Source organism: Eptatretus burgeri, chromosome 7, assembly GCF_056783735.1.
Source record: "Eptatretus burgeri isolate ZD-2024b chromosome 7, Ebu_testis_v1, whole genome shotgun sequence".
Taxonomy (NCBI): domain Eukaryota; kingdom Metazoa; phylum Chordata; class Myxini; order Myxiniformes; family Myxinidae; genus Eptatretus; species Eptatretus burgeri.
Genome location: NC_140967.1, coordinates 5,028,113 through 5,053,601, shown reverse-complemented (window position 1 = coordinate 5,053,601; position 25,489 = coordinate 5,028,113). Strand labels below are relative to the sequence as shown.

Genomic DNA, 25,489 nt, shown 5'->3' with positions numbered 1-25,489 from the left:
GGGTCCCGAAGGCTTTGCCCCAAACCCGTCATCATGCCCTGCGAAGGGAAGCTGCACAGGAAGTAGTCCCACAAAGTGGGTTTTCAGATTTCTTTGTGCTTTTAGTATGTTTTGTGGAAAGAAGGGTTTTACGGTGGCCGCAAATCCAGGGCAGCAAATTCTGCCACCAACCTCCAAAGAAGAAGCAACCCAACAGCAGGACGACGTCCGCAGACACAGTTGGGCACTAGATATGGATGGCCGTTGACTCACAAGGAGCTCCTCCGCCCAATGACAGGTTTTGTTTTTAATCCTGCTGGGTATCCATAACATACACCCTCCTCACCAAGAAACCAGGTGGGGGAGACTGTTTAATCACCGACAACCCGATGATAGAACAGATTAGTACATCTTTACGTGGTACTTAGAGCAAGTCGCAGATCTGATCTGACCTGACACATATTTTGTCACTCCATGACGCCGACTCCTCCTTAAACTTCTTCTTCACCAACACTAGCCTGGCTGAAGACCAAAATCCTTCGTTCCTTATCACAGTGGCAGGGGGTGGGGGTTCCCAGTAGGAGACAAAGTGCCGTATCTCCAGGCAATTATCTTGTATGCCTCTCCTTAAATTGGGCAGACATACTACATCAACTTCTGTCCACAAGGAAATCAACATGGAGGCAAATTTGCACATCTCGTCTCCATACAGTGACAAAATAACCAGCATGAAAGACATGGACTGAAGACAGTTCAATGCACTTATAAAAACCAATAAATCACATAATACCCCTTATTCAACACTTTTAATACTATATCCATACATGCTCGCAGAGCGTACAAAGGCATGTTTGTATGCATCGATGTACATACCAACATCAGCCCACTACAAGACGTCGACTGAAAGTAATCATACAGACCCACGATCTCCAATACGTCCCAACAATTCACATGTTAATCTCTGGTACATAAGCTGCGCCACCCCAGAGCAGAATTCCATGTACGGAATCCCAGTAACTTCGCCAAACCCACTTAGCTCGGTGATGGTCTCCAGCTACTTACCGTCGCACTGGAGTTCTCACAACAACAAATTACTATCATTTACTCAGCTTTTAATGCTCTATAAACTCGAAGACGCTGTATGCTACAGAACATTGAAAAAAAGAACTTTGGTAGTTATAACAGGTATCTTTGAAAAAAAAAAAAGTTTTACCTTTTGTTTGAAGGTACCTTTTGTTTAACTCCATATGTAGAGTTTACAAACCAGCTTGAAGTCAAATATGTACTCATCAGCAATGTTCGATTCCTATTGGTTTCACATAAATATACATGAACAGTTTGACGCTCGCTTCTGGAAAATGTTCATCGAGTCTTCATTCTTTGGGTGCATTTTGTACATCGTTAGTTGCAAGAGAGTATGTATTCAGCAGTTTGTACATAGTCGAGAACATAACATCTAAAACATCTTGATAACATCGAAAAACGCTTTCATGGTCTTATTCTTTTGTATGCAGCACAAGGCTGCGGGGTAGCTTCATTGGCTGGGGGTGCAGCTGTGTCTTAATGGATCAGGGTCAGGGCAGGAATTTGGAATTTGTTCATTGTGCCACTGATGGCTCACAGACTCTTCGCTCAAGGATGATAGTTTATAACTGGGTCTGGATTCGAACCCAGGTTAGACAGTTTAGAGGGGGGTGTATGTACCACCAGGCCATCCTGCAGACCTGCTTTTGCAGTGGGAAAGGAGACATCAGGTTGCAATGGCAGTTTAAAACATTCAAGCAATTTCCAATTATCAGGATGTCACAAGAGAAAATGGCTCAGCCTGAGTTTTGTCAACAATCAGTGACCTGCAAACCTCAACACCAAGCTCTTCATTTCCACGCATTATTGTCTCCGTGGAAATGAATATATTTGTTGTTTAAATATCTGTTGATATTCCTATTTTGTTGTTGCTTACCATCATGTACCATCGACAAGGGTAGTCACTTGACTTGGTCGCGTAATCGTTGGAGTGTCCGAATTGAGTCTGGGAGGTTTTGATCCCCACCTCCCCCTCCCACTGTAAATGCAATCTGAAACCCTATTAGCTTTACCTGTAGTTACCTGTGACTGTGTTGGCTGCTTCCCCCCCCAATATCTATTAACACTCCTCGATCCTTCTGCTTTACATGATCCAATATTGCATCTTGCATCACGTAATCCGTATTTTCATTATTCCTACCCAACCGCAGCACCTTACATTTATTGATGTGAAATTACATCTGTAAATCTTTTACCCAATCTATGAAAGTACTTAGACTTTCCTGAATCGGATCACATCTCTATCTGCCATCTATCTTACCCTCAAGTTTCGTGTCATCTGAAAAATTTGGAAAGCCTACTCTTAACGCAATCCTCCAAATCGTGAGGTTAATTATAAATAACTAGAGGGCTGCGGTAGGATATCGCTGATGGTACCCGGTATAGCCAACTCATGATATTAGCCAACTGGTAGCACTTGAAATTCTGCCCCATCATGACAGGAGATAATGAAAACAAACGTTTTGTTATTTTCTTCTCCAAAAAGCGGGACACCACGGACACCAAGACTAAACACTTAATGCCTCCCTCCGGGAACCATAATAATGGCACTACTGATCTCTGAGGTACCCCACGACTTACAACCTCAGAGTCAACATCCTCCCACTCACAACCACTCTACTTCCGACCACCAAGCCAGTTTCCAATCCAGTTAGCTATTCTGTAAGCCACTCCACAAGCCCTAACCTTGTAGAACAACCTCCGACGTGGTACATCATCAAATGACTTCTGAAAGTCAAGATACACCACTACATCCACTGCACTTCCCTCATCCACCCAAGTAGAAACCGCTTCAAAGAACTCCAATCAATTTGGTGAATATGACCTTCCTTAGGTAGATCTGCATTGACTCTTTTCAATTCGTTTTTAACAAACATCCATTTAAACGGATCCGCATCGTTTAAGCCTAAATAATCATTGTTGAAAACCTAAATAATGTCTCCAACAAAACTGAAGTCAAACTAACAGGTCAAAAGGTCCCCAAATTATTTCTCTATCTTTCCTAAGTAATGGTGTTACATTTGCTCATTTCCAATCCTCCGGTATCTGTCCTGACTCCCATGACCTGTTAAAGATATCCGTTAACATCTTGGTGACCTGCTCAACCACGTCCTTCAAATACTGTTCGATGCATAGTATCTTTCCCCGGAGCTTCATCTTCTCTTCGCTTACCTCGCTGTTTCTTTCCTTGATCCACTCGTATTGTAGCGCCCGCCTTTGAGTGGCCTTAAGGGCTTCTGATGGGCGAACTACCCAGAAAAAAAATAGGAACTACTCCAAAAGCCTTTCCTCGTCTCCGAGATTGATCAACTCAGCAAACGGTATATCCCCTGACTGTTGTTTTGCAAATGTTGTTGTTGTTGTTCGTCTTTCGGCTGCTCCCGTTAGGGGTCGCCACAGCGGATCATCCGTTATGATCCGCATACTGATTTGGCACAGGTTTTATGCCGGATGCCCTACCTGACGCAACCCTGGTCGCCTCTTACGACACAGGAATAAGGATTGGGTTTCGCCATGATTCCGGGCTGCCCTACACCCTCTCATAGCGCGGCCCAGCGCAGAGCTCCCGTCCTCAAGCGATCCTCTAACCCAAGCCTCCGAGTAGCCGGATTACAGGCGCACGCCACTACGCCCGATGTTGTTTTGCAAATGTTGAAGCAAAATAATGATTTAATAATCCTGCCCTCTCACTTTCATCACGAAACAATCTCTCTGTGCTTTTCCTTAATGGGCCCAAACTTGTCTTCAACTATTATTTACCCCTTTGTACATGTATAGAACGACGTTATATAATAGGCTAATGCTGTCTGTCTGGACTGCTGAAACACGGAAACGCTCCTCGGAGAGAAAAATTGATCAAGTAAAAGTTGCTTCAAATTAATCCAAACCTACGTGAAAACTATTAACACTATAAAAACAACAAAGTTGTGCATCATATAAAGTGGAGATGGTAGAGAATATTAAATAAATCAATAAGTTTGTTAACCCGAACAAATGTCTCGAAGTGAATTCTTGTAGAAAAGTTTCTGTTAGGCTCATTTGGCTGTGCCTGGATGGATTTGAGGGTTGCGGAGTAGAAGCTGAAACCCGAATCCCCTCCAGGTTCCCCCTGATGACTCCATCTTTGCTCTTTACTTCTTTGGGTTCCTCCTGATGACTCCAATGCAGTATTTGGTCTTCTGTTTGATTGTTAAACTCATTTTACTCTTCTTGTATTAAAGTGCCAGGTGCATACAGTTGCAACTTAAGACATTCCTGATTGAACCTCCCATTTTGAGCTCTTTCCACCAGTGCAACAACAATAGGATTCCTTTATTCATTCATTTATTTATTTATTTTCTCTCGTGGTATTTTTTGACCGTCTGTCTGTACATGGGCTTCTGTCTACTAACATGGGCTGCGGATGAAAGCCTTGTTGGTGGATAGGAATTCAGGCGTGTCAAGGAAGGACTTTGTACAACGGAGGATGCCCAATCAGTGACTCACTTTGGAGACAAGCTTGGAAAGGTAGTTTCCCAGCAGAGATCATGACTGAGAGTGAGACCCAAGAGCTTGAGTGACTAAACCTCTTTGAAAGGGTTGCTAAGAAAGTAGATGGGAAGTTTTGCTGTCTGGTACTTTCAAAGAGAGAGAGAGAGAGAGAGGGGGGGATTTCTCAGGGTCAAAAAGACATATTCCAAGTATTTGACCAGTTTGTGATACTGTCAAGGTTTGAGGAGAGGGAAGAATCTGCTGCATGTCTTTTTGAAGGATGAGGATGTCACGGCAGAAGGTGGAGTCATCAGCAAAGAGATGAAGAGGATTTTGCAGAGTCAGAGAGATCATTGCTGAACATTTGGAATAGGACTGGACCCAGAACACTGCCTTGGGGCACTCAAGCCTCGACAGGGAGAGGAGATGAAAGGGTTCCGTTGAGAGCCGCACGTTGGTTGCGAGAGTAGAGGAAGTCAATAATCCATGGGTGGAGTTGGCCTTGGGTGCCATATACAGAAAGTTTGGAGAGCAAGGCAGGATGCCAGACTGCATCAAAAGCTCGAGATATGTCCAGAGAGACGGCCCTGATCTCATGTCTGATATCGAGGGCCTCCACACGTTATTGGGAGAGTCGAAGCAGCATGTCCAAGGTAGAGTGACTCGGTCTGAATCCGAATTGATGATCTGAGATGAGGTCATTGGAGAAAAGAAACGATTTTATGTCATCTGTGATGATGGATTCCATGACTTTGCTGATGATTGGACGAAAGGTAAGAGGTCTATAGTTAACAGAATAAATTTTTGCACCTTTTTTGTAAAGCAGTGATGTTGGCTAACTTCCAAAGAGATGGAATATGGCCTCAGGCAAATTATATGGTGAAAAGGGCAGAGAGAGAGAGAAAGTGCAAGAGCAGAAGTGGAGGTTTTTAGGACACATGAGCTGATGCCGTTCGGTGCAGTTGCAGAATCAGAATTGAGGATGACCAGAAACCTTCTCAGGTGTAAAAGGCATAGAATCCAGGAGTAGTTGGGTGTGACTGGAAAGGGTGGGTACAAAGAGTGAGGGGTTGGGGACAAAATAATTGGAAGAATTGTTGAGGCATTCAGACAAAGCAAATATAGAATTGAGGCATTCGGCCTTCTCATGAGCAGAGTGGTCTGTGGGGCCATTTGAAGGGAGGGAAGGGACATAGGGGGTGGGGGGGCATACGCAAGAGACAGACTTCACAAGGTGCCATCAGGTTTTCAAGGAAGGAGACAAGTTTGAAAGTTAAATCTTAAGGTTGGACAGATGTTGTTGTCTGGCCCTCCTGAGAGTGGACATACACCTGTTGTGGGCTTTGTGCAATGATCTGAGATTGGTCGGATTTGCCTTCCAGGAGGAGAAGGCAAGTTGTTTCAAAGCAACTGCCGTACCTCAGGATTCAGTGTACCATGGGCTGGAGGATGGGTATGATCAGTGCATAAGGGAGAGAAGGTTGGCAAGATAGCTGAGAAGAAGTACACACACTCGTCGTGCCTGGTTTCAAACCTCAGATCAGCTATAAACTGACATTCTATAATTTCACAGGTTGGGTGATATATGGATGTGTGCCATTCCTTGGATGGACGTTAAACTAGGTGTCCTGCCTGCTTGCATTAATTGGTGGAAATTAATGATCCCATTGCCTTCACAAAAAAAATAGGTGAGTTGTCAGCAGCTCCCTGAACAAATTACAAATTCCTGCCCTGACTGAATGCTGGGAAGGCAACGGCAAACCACCCAGCGTAACCATCCTCTCAGATTGTTATGTATAGGGGAACATGCAGGAAGGCCGCAAGTCTATGAAAATTAACACGGCCCACTTGCACTTCGTGATGTCCAAATAGCTGCTCTTCAAAATGGGTCTTTAGGCTAATGAAATATGCCAAGGTCATGAGATAATGTACAATTACAGCCCCATGCTAACATCATTTACCGTTATTACATCTTGTTCGATTTTGCTTCATTTCCATGCTCAGGAAAACACTCGATCATGATGGAACCATAAAAATTGCCACGTGAAGGTGTTGTACTTCTGACGTCATGAGGCAGATATTGCCGAATAGTTCCGATTAGGTCCCCCAAGCAGGGTGTGGTGAAGTGGGGTAAATTTTGTGAAATAAATGCTTTTTTTAACACTGAAGGAGAAATATTTGGAATGAACTACAGCTACAGTCATTTCTTTAAACGAGCTCGAACATGAGAGTTTTGGGGTTTTTTGGTTATTTTTTTATTTCACACAGTCAAGGCTCATGGAAGAACGAGAACGCAGAACGGATCACGATGTATCATAACAAAAGAAACATCAGGATAAGGGGAATAAGCCAACAGCAGGGCTGGAGGAGAAAACAAAGCGGGACAGACAAACAATGTATACAGGTAATGAGCAATATATATATATATATATATATATATATATATATATATATATATATATATATATATATATATATATATATATATATATATATATATATATATATATAGATTAGATTTATATTGTTACGGTTCGAGGAACCGTATGCATACAAACGTAGAGTTGTCACGAAGTTAGTTATTCCATTAAGTATATGTGTAGATAGATCCCTACCTTGTGTGTAGTGGGAGACACTGGGGTGCATTGCGATGTTTTTTTAGTTAGATTAATAAATCATTATATCCCCTCCATTACGATCCACGGTACCATAGTGCTTGCAGCCCTCGGTTCACTGGCCACAGTGCACCATTGTCCATCTGCTGTCTCCGGAGGCTCGTTTCTCGAGGCAAAATCTTCGCGTTCGCTGTTCCAGTTTCTCGGCTTCCCCAAACATTCCAATTCCTTCGTGACAGGTCCAGATACGCGTGGAGTGGGCGGGCTTTCCCGGCTTGGCTGAAACCCCGCCCAGGAAGGGCGAACCCCATTGAAGGCCCTGTCCAATTAGGACGGACGATGACGTCGGCTTCGCCAAGGCCCCTCCCCGACCTTGGGGATCTATAAATTACGACACCATCCTCAGAGTAGAGTGAGAGAGTCGGAGAGTTCATTGTTGTTTGAGGGAGGAAGAGGTTCGCTGGTTGGATTTGAAAGTTCTTTCGTTCGTTGGTTGGTTGGTTGTAAGAGAGCTGAAGAGACCTCTACCAGGCCTCGGTCGGGTCCTGCTCCTGTCTGCAGCCCCGTTCATACCTTGGACTCCGCACTCTCCACACGTGCAGCTGTGGGCCAAACTGCACGACCTCTGTCGGGTGCCGCACCACGGAGCATCACTTCCCTCGAAATGTTCAGGTACCAAAAGAACTGCGACCTCAGCTCCCTCCCTCCGTGGCTGCAAAAGTCCTTTGCTATTCAACTGGGTTTATTTTGTCCGAGTGTGTGTCTGAGTGTGTTGCGCCTGTCCATTAAGTAAAAACTGTTTCAGTTTTTGATCATTGTAATTCTTGCCTGTATTATTCTCGTAACTAGTCTGCTCTGTGTCCTCTTTTGTAAGTTGTTGTAAAATTGTCGCACTACATCTCTCTTCTGTCCCCTGCATAACGCACCAATAAACTTGTTCTTGTACCACATGTTTTTCCTCGCTTAGTGTAAATAAATGATTGTAGAAATGTTCCCAGTTCGTTTTTGTCTTTTCCTTCATTGGTCCAGCATGGTTCGGATCCAAGTTTAGCCGGGTCTTTATCCTCGATAATCTGTTCATTCTAGCCGGTACGTCCTTGGCAGTTCCGCTCGGCTGCATCCGATCCGGAGTTGGTAGTTGGTAGTCTACCGTAGTTGGTAGAGTGATCCGGTTTGGGCAAGGCGTACCGAGGGCGTGGTTCCCCGGTAGTCGAAACCGCATGGTTAATTAGGTAAATTGATTACACCTGGCAGGAAGACCTTACGCTATGCGGTTGAGGTATTGGCGTTCACGGTCAGTAAAGCGACCCGCCGCGTCACGGAATTGTCCGTGGGCGACGGCCTACAATTCCGGGAGTCTGGTGGGAGACAACGTCACTTCACCCACCTCGTGGTCGTTCTCGACACTGGACCCTGGCCCGCAATAATATATATAGTGTCTGTGTGTGTCTCTTCCATAACTCCAAAACCATGAAACCTAGCGGCCTGAAACCTTGCATGCACATGAAGGGATTGAAAACTGGGTGGTTGGGTTAATTTATAAACACCCCTATTAAATATAATTAATGCCCTTATTTAATTACGCTTTATCAATAAATCATCCTTGGTCACTTCGCTGTCCCGCGCATAGCTCTTAATTCACCATATTTTTTGGCCTGCTCAACAATGCCTTGATTTGGAACAGGTCGCAACGATTTCTTAACGATAAAGTTTTTTTCTCTCTTTCCTCACTCATATTATCGAATGCCTGTTCATCATAGCTACGAATCGCTGTGTATATTGCAATGCTTATAAACGTCTGGAGCCGCCAGCAGTCGTGGATTTATTTCATTTCCGCACATGCCATAACCTTGAAAATCTCTTATCACAAGCCGAATTTCATTATTTAAACGGGGAAATTGATTTTAGCAGCAGTTTCGATTGCTAAAAAAGTGTAAATTTGTCCAATTCTGACATGGTTTCACATTACAGGTGTCTCCAGGAGGTGTTTAATATTACCAATTGGCGATCGCTAATCGCTTGCCAGGTAGCGTTCCTTGTGAACCGTTTCATTGGAGTGCTTGCTTAACTGCTCTAGACACTTGGTGAGTGCTCTTCAAGCTGCTTGGATGTTCGTTTGCAATTTGAGTTGAAAGATGAATGACAGAAGTCAGTCAAGGCAGGTTCATGCCCCTCTCAAGTCAAGTCAATCAAGTCAATTCTCCAAATTCAATCAAATGAAGGCAGAAGTCACTCACTCCACAAGCTTTCTCACCCATCACCCCCTACCTCCCCAAGCAAGATCCTCTCTCCCTGCATGTGGGTGGCACTGCCTGTGGGTGATGCTGCCTTTTTGGCCATCCTACTCCTCTCCAGGGCCTGGCCACAGCTCACTTCACCACCACAGATTGTAGCGTGCTGGCCAAACAGCCCGTGATGGTTTCCATCTCCAGAGCAAAGTGCTCTCCAGCACCTTTGTGCCCACAAGTCTTCCACATGGCCTCACCTGTTTACAGGAGGTTTTACACAATACAACCTCACCTTATTCTGTTCTATAACGAACACACACTTCCTCCTCAGTGCACATTTGACAAGATGGCTCACTTCTGACAGTTTCCCTGATACAAAAGTAAATCTTACCTGCTGGATCACACAGTCAATACTATTGTTATCATATTCTAGCTCTGGACCCTCTCTCCTCCTTCCACCTAACAATATAAACATATAGTGACAAGCGATACCCGTGCACATGCACGGGATAGCAGTACAACATAGCTGGTAGCAGACGGCAGACCGTACATGGGGAATGACAACAATACGCATTGTGCAAAATGCAAGTGGTACTATGGAACGCCAAGACTTCCCAAACATTGTCGGCATGTCCGTGAAGTGCCACAGCAATTTCATAGGGATCGTGTGACAGCGAGCCGAGTTTTTAGTGTGCAAGCTTGGTATTATAATAGAGATGTGGAAATATACTGATGTTAACAATGTATATTCGTATACACCTCAACTTTGTACTGATGTGGAAATGTGGGTGATGAAAGTATCCTTCCTAAGCCCTTTATTTCACCTTTTTCCCCCATCTATCTTTTTACTCAGACACCATTGGACTGTCCAGGAATGGCAGAGACACCAAAACATCTTCGCTCAAGCTTCAAATGGGTCGTCATGGACCTCCCTTAAAGAAATGTTTGGACATATGGCTGAAACTAATTAAAAGAAAAGTATTTTCCCCATTTTAAACTCTGTAATTATCTTCCAGTGAATACTGTACACAGTAATATCCAGATGAAAGACAACAATGATGAAACAAAATGAAGTGTACTATCATTTCACCCAGAAAACATGTGCTCATCAAATTTAATAAAGCGAAATCTCTTCATCGTTCGATGTTCGATGAACAAAATCAAAAACCAGATCTCACTCATAATGTCTCACCTGGAAGTTTGCAACATTATTTTATAATTTTTTCTCCTTTGCAAATCGGCAGGTATATTGATTAACCCTTACATTTTGTAGTGTGCTTGGTGTTGTGGATAAATCAATTACAGATGGCTTAATCTTAATCTGTAAAACAAGTGGTTTCACATTATTAATTAATAAGTACTGTATTTCATTCCCTGAAATAAAAATTCCCCTTCCTTCCATAATTGTATCATAAATGATGTCGTTGACGCTTTCTTTCCTAATTTATGGGCAGGTATGAAGGAGTTTCTGAAACTAAAGATTTGCTCGATTCTCGGATATTTTGTTGCTCAAGTCATTTGAAAAGATCAGGCAAGACTGCACCGCCTTTACATTTCGGTCACAGATTACATCATCATTTATAACCAATATATAAATGAAAGGTTTATATCGTTAATAACTGATCAGACAAGTCAAAATGAGAGCTGATGGGAGGTTATTGAGGATCACGTGAACATCACCTTCAATAGCAGAAATTCATGCAGAAAGGAGAGAGAAAACAAAGCAAGGAAGAGGATGGAGACATGGCAATCAGTCTTGCAGAAGGTCACGTGTCGCATGCACTCCTTACCACGGATGCATGGCCTTGTCGCAGAGCAATGATGAATATACGAGTTTAGATCTGACATCTCGGCATTTGTGAACAATCCAAGGAGTATATATTTTCATGTTGTCCTTTCAAAGTTCTTGTGAAGCAACCATAAGATGTGTTCTAAGACCATGATCTACGGGAAAATGGAGACGATGATGGAAGATCAGGTGAGAATCATAAAATCCATGGGTTACACAAAATGTCAGACACCACTACATTTACAGTCGCATGATGGTATCGAATCAGTCAGTCGTGCTGCACCAAGTTTTCAAAACATGGCACATGGTATTTATCGATTATAATCCACATTATACTTTAGATTAATTATTAAATGGTTCTGGTTAATGCATCACAACGAGTCCAATAAATCCAAATGATTCACCAACCATCGCACATCACAAACATCACCAAACACCCCAGCAACTAACACATCCAAAACACCCCCTACCAACTAACACACACAAAAACACACCCCACTAACTAACACATCCAAAACACACCCCACAACAGACCCCACCAACTTACGCCCCCAAAAACACCTGACAAACTAACACACCCAAACACACCCCACCAACTAACACACCCAAAAACACCCCACCAACGAACACATCCAAAACACCCCCCTACCAACTAACACCCCCAAAAACACCCGACAAACTAACACACCCAAAGACACCCCACCAACTTACGCACCCAAACACACCCCACCAATTAACACACCGCAAAACACTCGACCAACTTACGCACCCAAAAACAGCCAACCAACTAAGACACCCAAAAATACCCGACCAACTTACGCACCCAAACAGACCCCACCAACTAACACACCCAAAAACACCCTACCAACGAACACATCCAAAACACCCCCCTACCAACTAACACCCCCAAAAACACCCGACAAACTAACACACCCAAAGACACCCCACCAACTTACGCACCCAAGCACACCGCACCAATTAACACACCGCAAAACACCCGACCAACTTACGCACCCAAAAACACCCAACCAACTAACTCACCCAAAAATACCCGACCAACTTACGCACCCAAACAGACCCCACCAATTAACACACCCAAAAACACCCAACCAACTTACACACCCAAAAACACCCAACGAACTAACACACCCAAAACACACCCCACCAACAAACACATCCAAAACACACCCCACAAACTAACACACCCCAAAACACCCCTCCCCACCAACGAACAAACCCAAAAACACACCCCATCAACTAACACACCCCACCAACTAACACAGCCAAAAACACCCCACCAACTAACACACACCCAAAACCCCCGTCAACTAACACACTCAAAAACACCCGCCCAACTTACACACCCAAAACACACCCAAACAACTAACACACCACAAAACACCTGACCAACTAACACCCCACCAACTAACACTCCCAAAAACACCCACCCAACTTACACACCCCAAAACACACCCCACCAACGAACAAGCCAAAAACACCCCACCAACTAACACACCCCAAAACAACCCACCAACCAACACACCCCACCAACTTACGCACGCCAAAACACCCGACCAACTAACACACCCAAAGACACCCCACCAACTTACGCACCCAAACACACCCCACCAATTAACACACCGCAAAACACCCGACCAACTTACGCACCCAAAAACACCCAACCAACTAACACACCCAAAAATACCCGACCAACTTACGCACCCAAACAGACCCCACCAATTAACACACCCAAAAACACCCAACAAACTTACAAACACAATATCACCCAACGAACTAAAACACCCAACAAAACCCGACCACTGACGCAACAAGAGACACCCCACCAATTAACACATCCAAACACGACCCACCAACCAACACAACCAAACACTCCCCACCAACTATCACACCCAAACACACCCCACCAACTAACACATCCAAAACACACCCCACCAGTGAACACACCCCACCAACAAACACATCCAAAACACACCCAAAAACACTGGACAAACTAACACCCCCAAACACACCCCACCAACTAACACATCCAAAACACCCCCTACCAACTAACACACACAAAAACACACCCCACCAACTAACACATCCAAAACACACCCCATCAACTAACACACCCCAAAACAGACCCCACCAACTTACGCCCCCAAAAACACCTGACAAACTAACACACCCAAACACACCCCACCAACTAACACACCCCAAAACACCCTACCAACGAACACATCCAAAACACCCCCTACCAACTAACACCCCCAAAAACACCCGACAAACTAACACACCCAAACACCCCTACCAACTAAGACACCCCAAAACACCCCCACCAACTAACACACCCAAAAACGCCCGACAAACTAACACATCCAAAACACCCCCAACCAACTAACACACCCAAAAACACACCCCACCAACTAACACACCCAAAAACACCCCACCAACTAACACACCCAAACACACCCACCAACTAACACACCCAAACACACCCACCAACTAACACACCCAAACACACCCCACCAACACACCAAAACACACCCCACCAACTAACACACCCAAAAACACCCCACCAACTAACACACCCAAACACACCCCACCAACTAACACACCCAAACACACCCCACCAACTAACACACCCAAACACACCCCACCAACTAACACACCCAAACACACCCCACCAACTAACATCCAAAACAACCCACCAACTAACACATCCAAAACACACCCCACCAGTGAACACACCCCACCAACAAACACATCCAAAACACACCCAAAAACACTGGACAAACTAACACCCCCAAACACACCCCACCAACTAACACACCCAAAAACAACCCACCAACTAACACATCCAAAACACACCCCACCAGTGAACACACCCCACCAACAAACACATCCAAAACACCCCACGAACTAACACATCCAAAACAAACCCCACCAACTAACACACCCCAAAACAAACCCCACCAACTAACACACCCCAAAACAAACCCCACCAACTAACACATCGAAAATAAACAACACCAACTAACACACCCAAAACACCCCAGCAACGAACACATCCAAAACACACCCCACCAACTAACACACCCAAACACACCCCACCAACAAACACATCCAAAAACAACCCACCAACTAACACATTCAAAACACACCCCACCAGTGAACACACCCCACCAACAAACACACCCCAAAACAAACCCCACCAACTAACACACCCAAAAACAAACCCCACCAACTAACACACCCAAAAACAAACCCCACCAACTAACACACCCAAAAACAAATCCCACCAACTAACACACCCCAAAACACACCCCAGCAACTAACACATCCAAAACAAACCCCACCAACTAACACACCCCAAAACAAACCCCACCAACTAACACAATCAAAAACAAACCCCACCAACTAACACAATCAAAAACAAACTCCACCAACTAACACACCCAAAAACAAACCCCACCAATGAACACTTCCAAAACACACCCCACCAACAAACACATCCAAAACACACCCCACAAACTAACACACCCCAAAACACCCCCTCCCCACCAACGAACAAACCCAAAAACACACCCCATCAACTAACACACCCCACCAACTAACACAGCCAAAAACACCCCACCAACTAACACACACCCAAAACCCCCTGTCAACTAACACACTCAAAAACACCCACCCAACTTACACACCCAAAACACACCCAAACAACTAACACACCACAAAACACCTGACCAACTAACACCCCACCAACTAACACTCCCAAAAACACCCACCCAACTTACACACCCCAAAACACACCCCACCAACGAACAAGCCAAAAACACCCCACCAACTAACACCCCCAAAACAACCCACCAACCAACACACCCCACCAACTCACGCACCCAAAAACACCCGACCAACTCACGCACCCGAAAACACCCGACCAACTCACGCACCCGAAAACACCCGACCAACTCACGCACCCGAAAACACCCGACCAACTCACGCACCCGAAAACACCCGACCAACTCACGCACCCGAAAACACCCGACCAACTCAGGCACCCGAAAACACACAACCAACTCACGCACCCAAAAATACCTGACCAACTCATGCATCCGAAAACACCCGACCAACTCACGCACCCAAAAACACCCGACAAACTCACGCATCCGAAAACACCCTACCAACTCACGCACCCAAAAACACCCTACCAACTCACACACCCAAAAACACCCTACCAACTCACGATCCCAAAAACACCCTACCAACTCACGATCCCAAAAACACCCTACCAACTCAAGCACTCAAAAAAACACCCTACCAACTCACGCACCCAAAAACACCCGACCAACTCACGCACCCAAAAACACCCGACCAACTCACGCACCCAAAAGCACCCGACCAACTCACGCACCCAAAAACACCCTACCAACTCACGCACCCAAAAACACCCGACCAACTCACGCACCCAAAAGCACCCGACCAACTCACGCATCCAAAAACACCCGACCAACTCACGCATCCAAAAACACCCGACCAACTCACGCATCCAAAAACGCCTGACCAACTCGCGCACCCAAAAACACCCGACCAACTCACGTGCCCAAAAACACCCGACCAACTCACGATCCCAAAAACACCCGACCAACTCGCGCACCCAAAAACACCCGACCAACTCACGTGCCCAAAAACACCCGACCAACTCACGATCCCAAAAACACCCTACCAACTCACGTGCCCAAAAACACCCGACCAACTCACGATCCCATGATCTTGAACATCTTGGTTTCCACAGCATCAGGCTGAGCAAGGTGTATGGCAGGTGAGCCAGCCCAGAAGGGAGAGCAATACTCCATCAAGCTGTGGATGAAGGCCTTGTAGTCGGATTGGAGTACAGATGTGTCAAGGAAGGACTTTGTATGACAGAGGATGCCCAGTTGGTGGTTGGCTTTGAGGAAAAATTTGAAATGTGGTTTAACTAAGAAAGATCATGGCTGAGAGTGAGACCCAGGAGCTGGAATGACAAAACTTCCTCAAGAAGATTGCTAAGACAGTGCATGGGTGGGGGAGGAGGCGGGGTCGCCAGAACCCCCTTTCGGAGAGAGATTGTGAGAGTGTGAGGTTTCTCAGGATTGAAAGACATATTCCAAGTGTTTGAGCAGCTTGTGATTTTTTCAAGATCTGAAGAGAGGGAAGAGGCTGCATCCTGCCTGTCTGAAGGATGAGGAATGTCATGGTAGAGGGTGGAATCATCAGCAAATAGATAAAGAGGGTTTTCCAGAGATTCAGACAGATCATTTATGAAGCTCAGGAATAGGACTTGAGCTCAGAACACTGCCTTGGGGCACACCAGCCTTGCTCGGGAGAGGAGATGAGAGGATTCCATTGAGAGACACACATTGGCTACGAGAGTAGAGGAAGTCGGTAAGCCATGTGTGGAGTTGGCCTTAGATGCCAGAGGCAGAAAGCTTGGAGATTAAGGCGGGATGCCAGACTGTATCAATCCCACATCTGGAGGAACTCCAGCCTGGACAGGAAAGGGAGATGAGAGAACTTCATTTAAGGCCACACGTTGACTGTGACAGGAGAGGAAGTCTGCGAGCCATGAGTGGAGATGGCCTTCGATACCAGAGGAAGAGAGTTTGGTGAGTAGTGCAGGGTGCCAGACTATCAAAAGCACGTGATATGTCTCAGGATATGGCTCTAATTTCATGTCTGGCATTGAGTACCTCCATCCATTGTTGGAAGAGCAGAAGTAGCATATCCAGGATAGAGTGACCTGGTCTGAATCCAAATTGATGAACAGAAATCAAGCCATTGGCGAAGAGGAAGGATTCCATGTCTGAAGCGAGGATGGATTCCATAACCTTGCTGATGTTTGGGAGAAGGCTGATTGGTCTGTCGTTGCAGGGATCTGTTTTTGCACCTTTTTATGCAGGGCAGTGATGTTAGCAGATTTCCAAGCAGATGGCAGATGACCTTGAGTAAATGAGAGGGTGAATAGAACAGAGAGAGGGTGAGCAAGAGCAGAGGAGCAGGTTTTTAGGACACGTGGGCTGATGCCGTCTGGACCGGTTGCAGAATCTGAGTTGAGCTTTGACAGCAAGCTCTCCACCTTGTCAGGAGAAAAGGACACGGAGTCCAGGAACAGTTGGGTGTGACTGGATAAGGTGGGTACAGAAAGTGATGGGTTTCGGACACAAGATTTAGAAGCAAACAAGGAGTTTAGGTATTCAGCCTTTTCACGTGCAGTGTCAGCAGTGTGGCCATTTGAGGTAAGTGAGGGAATGGAGGAGGAACAAACAGCAGAAACAGATTTAACTAGAAACCAGCAGGATTTGGAGGAGGGAGAGAGATTTGAGAGTTCAGAGTTGAGATTAGAAAGATGTTTTCAGGCTTTCCTGGAGGTCGACACACACTTGTTCCGAACGTTGTGGAAGGAACTGAGATTGCCTTCAGTTGGATTAGTCTTCCATGAGGCGAAGGCAAGTTGTTTCAGGACAACTGCCTCGGCACAAACTTCAGTGTACCAAGGACGGGAGGAAGGGGAGGACAACTGAAGATGAGATGGGATAAATCTGTGCATGAGAGAGAACGAGAGAGCGAGAGAGAACGAGAGAGAACGAGAGATAACGAGAGATAACGAGAGAGAACGAGAGAGAACGAGACAGAACGAGAGAGAACGAGAGAGAACGAGAGAGAACGAGAGAACGAGAGAGAACGAGAGAACGAGAGAGCGAGAGAGCGAGAGAGCGAGAGAGCGAGAGAGCGAGAGAGCGAGAGAGCGAGAGAGCGAGAGAGCGAGAGAGCGAGAGAGCGAGAGAGCGAGAGAGCGAGAGAGCGAGAGAGCGAGAGAGCGAGAGAGCGAGAGAGAGAGAGAGAGAGAGAGAGAGAGAGAGAGAGAGAGAGAGAGAGAGCGAGCGAGAGCGAGAGAGAGAGAGTGAGAGAGAGAGCGAGAGCGAGAGAGAGAGAGAGAGAGAGAGAGAGAGAGAGAGAGAGAGAGAGAGAGAGAGAGAGAGAGTTTCTTTGAAAGAATTCCCAGGACGAGTTGATGTCGGGGGAAGTGGAGATGGGAGACCAGTCTCGAAGTTTGATGGCTGCTTGAAGTCCCTACCAGTCGGCCTGAGTGAAATGCCAGACTAGGTGGTGCTGAGGTGGTTCTCTAATAACAGTGAGAGATGTCCACTTTGATGAGCACGTGGTCAGATGAACCGATTGGAGCGAAGGAAGAAGAACAGATATTTTCAAGGATATTTGTCAAAATCAGATCCAGAAGAGATGGAGAACCATTGGTTGAGATCCGGGTCGGGAAATTGCCAGATTGTGTCAGTCCCAATGAGTCGCAGAAGTCTTTTGCTGAAGTGCTATGACAGGTGAGAAAGGTAACCACATCCAGCCAACTGGCATGATGGCAACTGAAGTCACCGCCTGTGAGGAAGAGAGAGTTGGGATGAGAGGATGGAAGTTTGTCCATGTTTTCGGAGAGTGAGATGGAAGTGGAGTCATCACTGTTTGATGGACGGTGCAGTACACATATAAACATGAGGTGGGATTGGAGGGGAAGCCGTAGCCAGAGGTATTCCTAGGGGTGTGGGGGAGTGAGAGCAGTGCATGGAGAGTGAGGAATAGAGTTATTGATGAAGAGAGCAACTCCTCCACCAGGACGAGGCTCAGTTCTGTAATACCGGAGGAGGGAGTAACCAGGGAGAGATACTTGGACTTTCCTCCCCCAGACACGTCTTGGGGGAGGAAAGTTTCTGTTAGGCAGATTATGTCTGGTTTGTCAGTGGCAGCATGTATGGAAAGATCTGTCAGGTTTGATTGTAGGCCCCGAATGTTTGAGGTCCACACTGTTAATGAAGAGGGAGGGGAGGAGACTTTGGGTGCAGGGGAGGGTAGGATGAGGGAGGAGTGGGGGGAGGTACGGAGAGTTAAAGAAAAGTGTGGGGGATTGCAGAAGAGCTTGGGGAGAGGGTCGGATGAGGAAGACAAAAGGCTCAGTGGCGATGGGTTGAGGTACAGTGGGGAGTAATTAGCAAAATGAATCTTTTGTAATATGAATTCCCCCCCAAAAATGAAACAAAAAATAATAATCATAGTAATAATAATAATAAGTATCAAAACAGCCTATCAGAAGCAGCCTCTTTTCACAGTATCCAATCTGAAGGCGCATCCTGGATACACAGGTGTTGTTACTTTGTTTCGGTGCACAGAATCTTCGGACAATTACTTCATTTGTTTGCCAATCTTTATTGTGACGTCCATCATTGGAATGTCCCAGGTGGAGAGAGCCTCCAGCACATCTGCTCTTATCAGGCTATTGATGTTTTTTTGATTAAATCCTCTCCAAGAACTAATTATGCAGCTGTCAACTGAAAACAAGAAATGGCATTTCCTAAATTTTTAATTGAATGACCTTCCAGTAACGACTTCAAGATCCAGACAAAAAGACAACACGACGAGAAAAACAGCACACTCAAATCTCAATCAGCAAAAACATGAAACAAATTATGTTGTTCGTCTTTCGGCTGCTCCCATTAGGGGTCGCCACAGCGGATCATCCGTTATGATCCACATACTGATTTGGCACAGGTTTTACGCCGGATGCCCTTCCTGACGAAACCCTGGTCGCCTCTTATGACACAGGGATATGGATTGGGTTTCGCCATGATTCCGGGCTGCTCCACATCCTCTCATAGCGCGGTTCAGAACAGAGTTCCCGTCCTGAAGCGATCCTCCAACCCAAGCTTCCGAGTAGCCAGATTACAGGCGCACGCCACTACGCCCGGTATGAAACAAATTATATGAAAGGTAAATATAAATAAACAAGCTCAATAAATCAGATCAAACACAAAATCTAACCTCCCCCCCACAAGTTCATTGCATTGATAAAGTAGACTGATGACGTCACGCATAGCCACAGATAATCCATTAGTTCATTGAATTTTATTATACAGAGGAAGAAGTCATTAGCAGAGAGCCAATTTGAATTTATTAATAAATTTACGTTGCATAAGTTGCTAATCTCTCATAATGGTAATTGTCACTGAATAAAGCTCATTCTCTCCTGCAATGATTTTTTTAATGTGAAGAAAGAGGGTGGGGGAGATGAATTCAGGTATTGCATTCATAATGTTGATATATTAAAATTACTTTAAAGCACTTTCTGACATTGAATGTGACAAACATTGCTCATGCTCCATTATCTGTCATATATTCAGTAATTATATTAATGAGAACACATGAATCCATTAAAGCTGCTCAATGGAGGCAGTTGGAAAGAAAGGTAGCTTGATGCACACTTGCCTCTGAGACATCGAATTTGGGTTCAAACCACAAGAGAATGAGATTCCACGAAAACCACATCCAGTGCCAGAGGAGGGTGCCACATCGGGGAGCACGCTATCGTCCTCAGAGCAGAGCTATACTCCTTACAGTGTGTACATTTAAGAGCCCGTGGTATGGTCAAATTTCAGATAATTTGGGTGGGATGAATCTCATTTTTGGATGGGATCAACTCTCCAAAACTTTATTGTGCATGTGAACTTGTGAAAATCAATATATATATATATATATATATATATATATATATATATATATATATATATATATATATATATATATATATATATATATATATATATATATGGACATAAAAATTTGTTCATCATATATATGAATCCTTCATGCTTCATTCCAAATGATTTCTGCTGTCATAATATAATAGAAATGGGACCATTGGAAAGATGATAATCGATTTACTTTGGAGGAAAGGTAATAATCGATTGACTTGGATGGAACGATCAGGTCAGGTATGGGAGCATGCGCCGGAGCAGTGCGTCTGTCGCTGCATCCACTTTCCGTCGGTACTCCATTGGCCTCCATCTGGCCATCCCCCAGGCAGATGCCTGGCCCATCCCCATCTGCATGAGATGCCGATCAACCTGCTGCAACCACGAGGCACGTGGTCGGCCCATTGGCCTCCTCCACTCATGAGACTCCCTCAGTGAGAGAATCTGGTGAGCAGGATCAGCGTCAGGAAAACGAGCCACATGTCCATACAGCGGCAGCTGATGCTCACGGACTATGCAGGTAACAAATCTCATTTGAGTCTCTCTCAGCAACCGCTCGTTGGATACAAAGTCCAACCAATGATAGCCAAGGATTCTCCGAAGAGACCTGGTACCAAAGGAATTAAGACTCCATCTCAGATCCCTGGTCAGAGTCCAAGTCTCACATCCATAGAGCAAGACTGGAAGCAGCAAGGACCTGAAGACTCGGACTTTCGTCCGAGCACCACACCCCATGATCCAGTGAATCAATGATTCCTCAGGCCCAACCCAGAAGTCCGTTGACCTCTGGATCACAGGCAGCAGAGACATGAATATCACTGCTAAGGAAAGTGAATCTCTCCGTGACCTCAACATCCTCGCCACAAACCGGTACAGACAGGACAGCAGCATAAAATATATCATTGGAAGCCTGGATCTTCGTTTTCACCCAGGACACCCATAATCCCAGCACCTTCGACACCTCATTCAGCACCTCGAGGGCCCCCAAAAGTATATCTAAAGTCTCTGCAAAGATGACTGCATCATCTGTGAAATCAAGATCAGAGATCTTGACATTCCCAAATGATGCACCGCAACTTGATCTTTCTGACATCCTCCCCAGAATCCAGTCCATACAAATGCTAAAAAGTGTTGGGGCCAGTACACACCCCTCACAATCTCCAGTAACAACTGGAAATAAGTCAGAGATGGTATCACCACATCTCACAGCACTCTCCATCCATCCATCCATTGGAACCATACTCTGTGTAGAGCATTGGTGCTGCCTTAGCAGTCTCCTTGGCTATCGGGCACAATACTGGATGGGTCGCCACTCCGACACAGTATACCAGCAAGCTGGCACTCATTTTCCATCATTCGACACAGGATACATAGAAACTTTCCTCCCCCAAGACATCTCCGACTCCCAAGTATCTCTCCCTGGTTACTCCCTCCTTCGGTATGACAGACATGAAACTTGTCCTGGTGGAGGTGTTGCTCTCTTCAACAAAGACTATTCCTCACTCTCCATGCACTGCACTCACTCCCTCAAACCCCCAGGAATACCTCTGCCTACGGCTTCCCCTCCACCCCTACCTCATGTTCGTATGGGCACTGTACCGTCCACCAAATAGTGATGACTCCATTGACACCTCACTATCCGAAAACATGGACCAACTTCTATCTTCTCATCCAAACTCTCTCTTCCTCAAATGTGGTGACTTCAGTTGTCATGCCAGATGGCTCGGTGTGGGTACCTCTCTCACCTGTCATGGCACTTCAGCAAAAGCTTTCTGTGACTCATTGGGACTGACTCAATCGGTCAACTTCCCGACCCGGATCTCAACCATCTGGTACTCCATCTGTTCTGGATCTGATTTTGACAAATTTCCCTGAAAATATCTGTTCTTCTTCCTCCGCTCCAATCGGTTCTTCTGACCACGTGCTTGACAAAGTGGACAGTTCTCTGGCTGTTAACAGAGAACCACCTCACCGCCGTCGAGTCTGGCATTTCACTCAGGCTGACTGGCAGGGTCTCCAAGCAGCCCTCAAATTTCAAAACTGTTCTCCTATCGCTACTTTCTCCAACATTAACTCATCCTGGGAATTATTTCAAAGAAACTAGCTCTCCCTCATGCACAGATTTATCCCATTTCATCTTCAGTTGTCTTACCCTTCCTCCCGCCCTTGGTTTACTGAAGCTTGTGGCGAGGCATTGTCCTGAAACAACTTGCCTTTGCCTCATGGAAAGCAAACCCAACTGAGGGTAATCTCAGTTCCTTCCATAAATCTCAGAACAAGTGTGTATCTACCCTCAGGAGAGCCAGAAAACAACATCTTTCTCATCTCAAGTCTGAACTCTCAAACTGCTCTCCCTCCTCAAAATCCTGGTGGCATCTAATCAAATCTGTTTCTGGTGTATGTTCCCCCTCCATCCCCTCCCTTACCTCAAATGGCTGCACTGCTGATACCACACGTGATAAAGCTGAATGCCTAAACTCGGTGTTTGCAGCTAAATCTTGTGTCCTAAACCCATCACTTTCTCTACCCATCTTACCCAGTCGCACCCAACTGTCCCTGGACTCTGTGTTCTTTTCTCCTGACAAGGTGGAGAGCTTGCTGTCAAACCTCGACTCAGATTCTGCAACCGGTCCAGACGGCATCAGCCCACGTGTCCTAAAAACCTGCCCCTCTGCTCTTGCTCACCCTCCCTCTGTTCTATTCACCCTCTCATTTGCTCAAGGTCATCTGACATCTGCCATCTGCTTGGAAATCAGCAAATATTACTGCCCTGCATAAAAGAGGTGCAAAAACAGATCTCCGCAACTGCAGACCAATCAGCCTTCTCCCAATCATCAGCAAGGTTATGGAATCCATCATCATTTCAGACATAAAATCCTTCCTCTTCTCCAATGGCTTGATTTCCGATCATCAATTTGGTTTCAGACCAGGTCACTCTACCCTGGATATGCTGCTTCTGCTTTCCCATAAATGGAGGGAGGTCCTCAATGCCGGACATGAAATCAGAGCCATATCCCGAGACATATCACGTTATTTTGCCACAGTCTGGCACCCTGCCCTGCTCATCAAACTCTCTTCCTATGGTATCCAAGGCCATCTCCACTCATGGCTCACAGACTTCCTCTCCTGACACAGTCACCGTGTGGCCCTAAATGGAGTTCTTTCCTCTCCTCTTCCTGTCCAGGCTGGAGTTCCTCAAGGTAGCATTTTGGGTCCTGTTCTTTTTCTAGTTTTCAATTGTTTTCTCTGACTCTCTGGAAAATCCTCTTTATCTCTTTGCTGATGATGCCACCCTCTGTCGTACCATCTGTCATCCCTCAGACTGGCAAGGGGCAGCTTCTCCACCTTGCAGATCTCGATAAAATCACAAAGTGGTCCAACACGTGGAACATGTCTTTCAATCCCAACAAATCTCACACTCTCACTTTGTCTCTCCAAAAGGACCATTGACAAAAAAGACCCATCGACTTTCTCAACAATCCAATGGAAAAAGTCCTTTATTTCAAGCTTCTGGGTCTCACTATCTGCCATCATCTTTCCTGGGAAAACCACATTTCCAACCTCGCCTGCAAAGCCAGTTGCCGACTGGGAATCCTCCATCATGCAAAGTCCTTCCTCTGCCCTCCTAAGTTCCTGAACACTTACAAAGCTTTTGTCCGCAGCCTCATGGAGTACTGCTCACCCCTCTGGGCTGGTGCTCCTGTCTCTCACCTTTCTCGGTTTCACGCCGTGAAAACCAAGGCATTTCGGATCGTTGGTATCTCCTGCGATGAGGTCGAGTCTTTGGGCTTCTCACTCTCTCATCACAGGCAAGTCAGTGGTCTTTTTGTCTTCTCCCGTCTCCTGTCCGGTCTCGCCCCCTCCCCCCCCGACAAAGGGTCGTGTTGCTTTGACATGCCCCGGCCCCGTGGTTTGGAGGCTTCATGACCAAGTGCAATTATAGTCGCATGTGCTCCGGTTTTAGCAGGTGTCTCATCTTTCACGTGATCTAGTTTTCCCGAGCAATGTCAGCGTTAATTGGGCCTAATCCATCACAATAAGATGAATATATAGCGAGTTAAGCTGACAGAGGAGAGGACGACAAGGGCGTTGTACGAGGTATGATAAAATACAATGATCCTAATGGCATCAGATGATTCTGATGGTGCCAGTCTTAGTACGTGCTCAGTGGTGTGTCTTCTCCAGCTATTGTATGTCTCTCAAGTTTTTGTTAAAAATAACAAGCATGTGCAGGTGCTTTGGTCGTACCCTGAAAGACTCCCCTTGGGCTTTCAGGATAGCCGAGACTAGAGAGGTATGCACACTTGGCTCTAAGCTCTCTGGCATGGATCTGAATCTCCACCCAGCTATAAACTGTCACTCAGGTGTTTCCCATGTATGATGAGGCATCAATGTATTTGCCGTCCCTCTGATAGACATCAAACTGGCTGTCCCATCTTCCGGTGAGTTGGTGGACGTTAAAGATACCACGGTGTCCTTCGCGAAAAGTAGGTGAGCTACCACCGGCACCCTGAACAAATTATAAGTTCCTGCCCTAACTACAGCAGCGGTACAGGTGTGCCCCCAGGAAACGGTTCTACCTGCAGCCACAAGCCGTATACGAAGGAAGACGAAGAAGAAGACTCTTCTTGAATATTGAGGACTTTGGTATATTCTTGCAATACAAGACTGTTCTGAATGGTTTCATGGCAAAATAGTCCACAAGTCAACATTACGCGTTGCTGTCCACCGTGCACCACCACATTGAGAAGA

At 45.7% G+C, this 25,489-nt stretch overlaps 1 long non-coding RNA gene across 1 annotated transcript in view; it reads left to right on the top strand.

The window, feature by feature from the left end:
* LOC147022593 (uncharacterized) overlaps positions 1–10,935 on the top strand; it is a 42,597-nt gene extending 31,662 nt beyond the window's left edge. Inside the window, exon 5 of the long non-coding RNA XR_015059805.1 lies at positions 10,230–10,935. This is a non-coding gene — a long non-coding RNA (uncharacterized LOC147022593). The remainder of the gene's footprint in view (positions 1–10,229) is intronic.
* Positions 10,936–25,489: the final 14,554 nt, after the last annotated feature.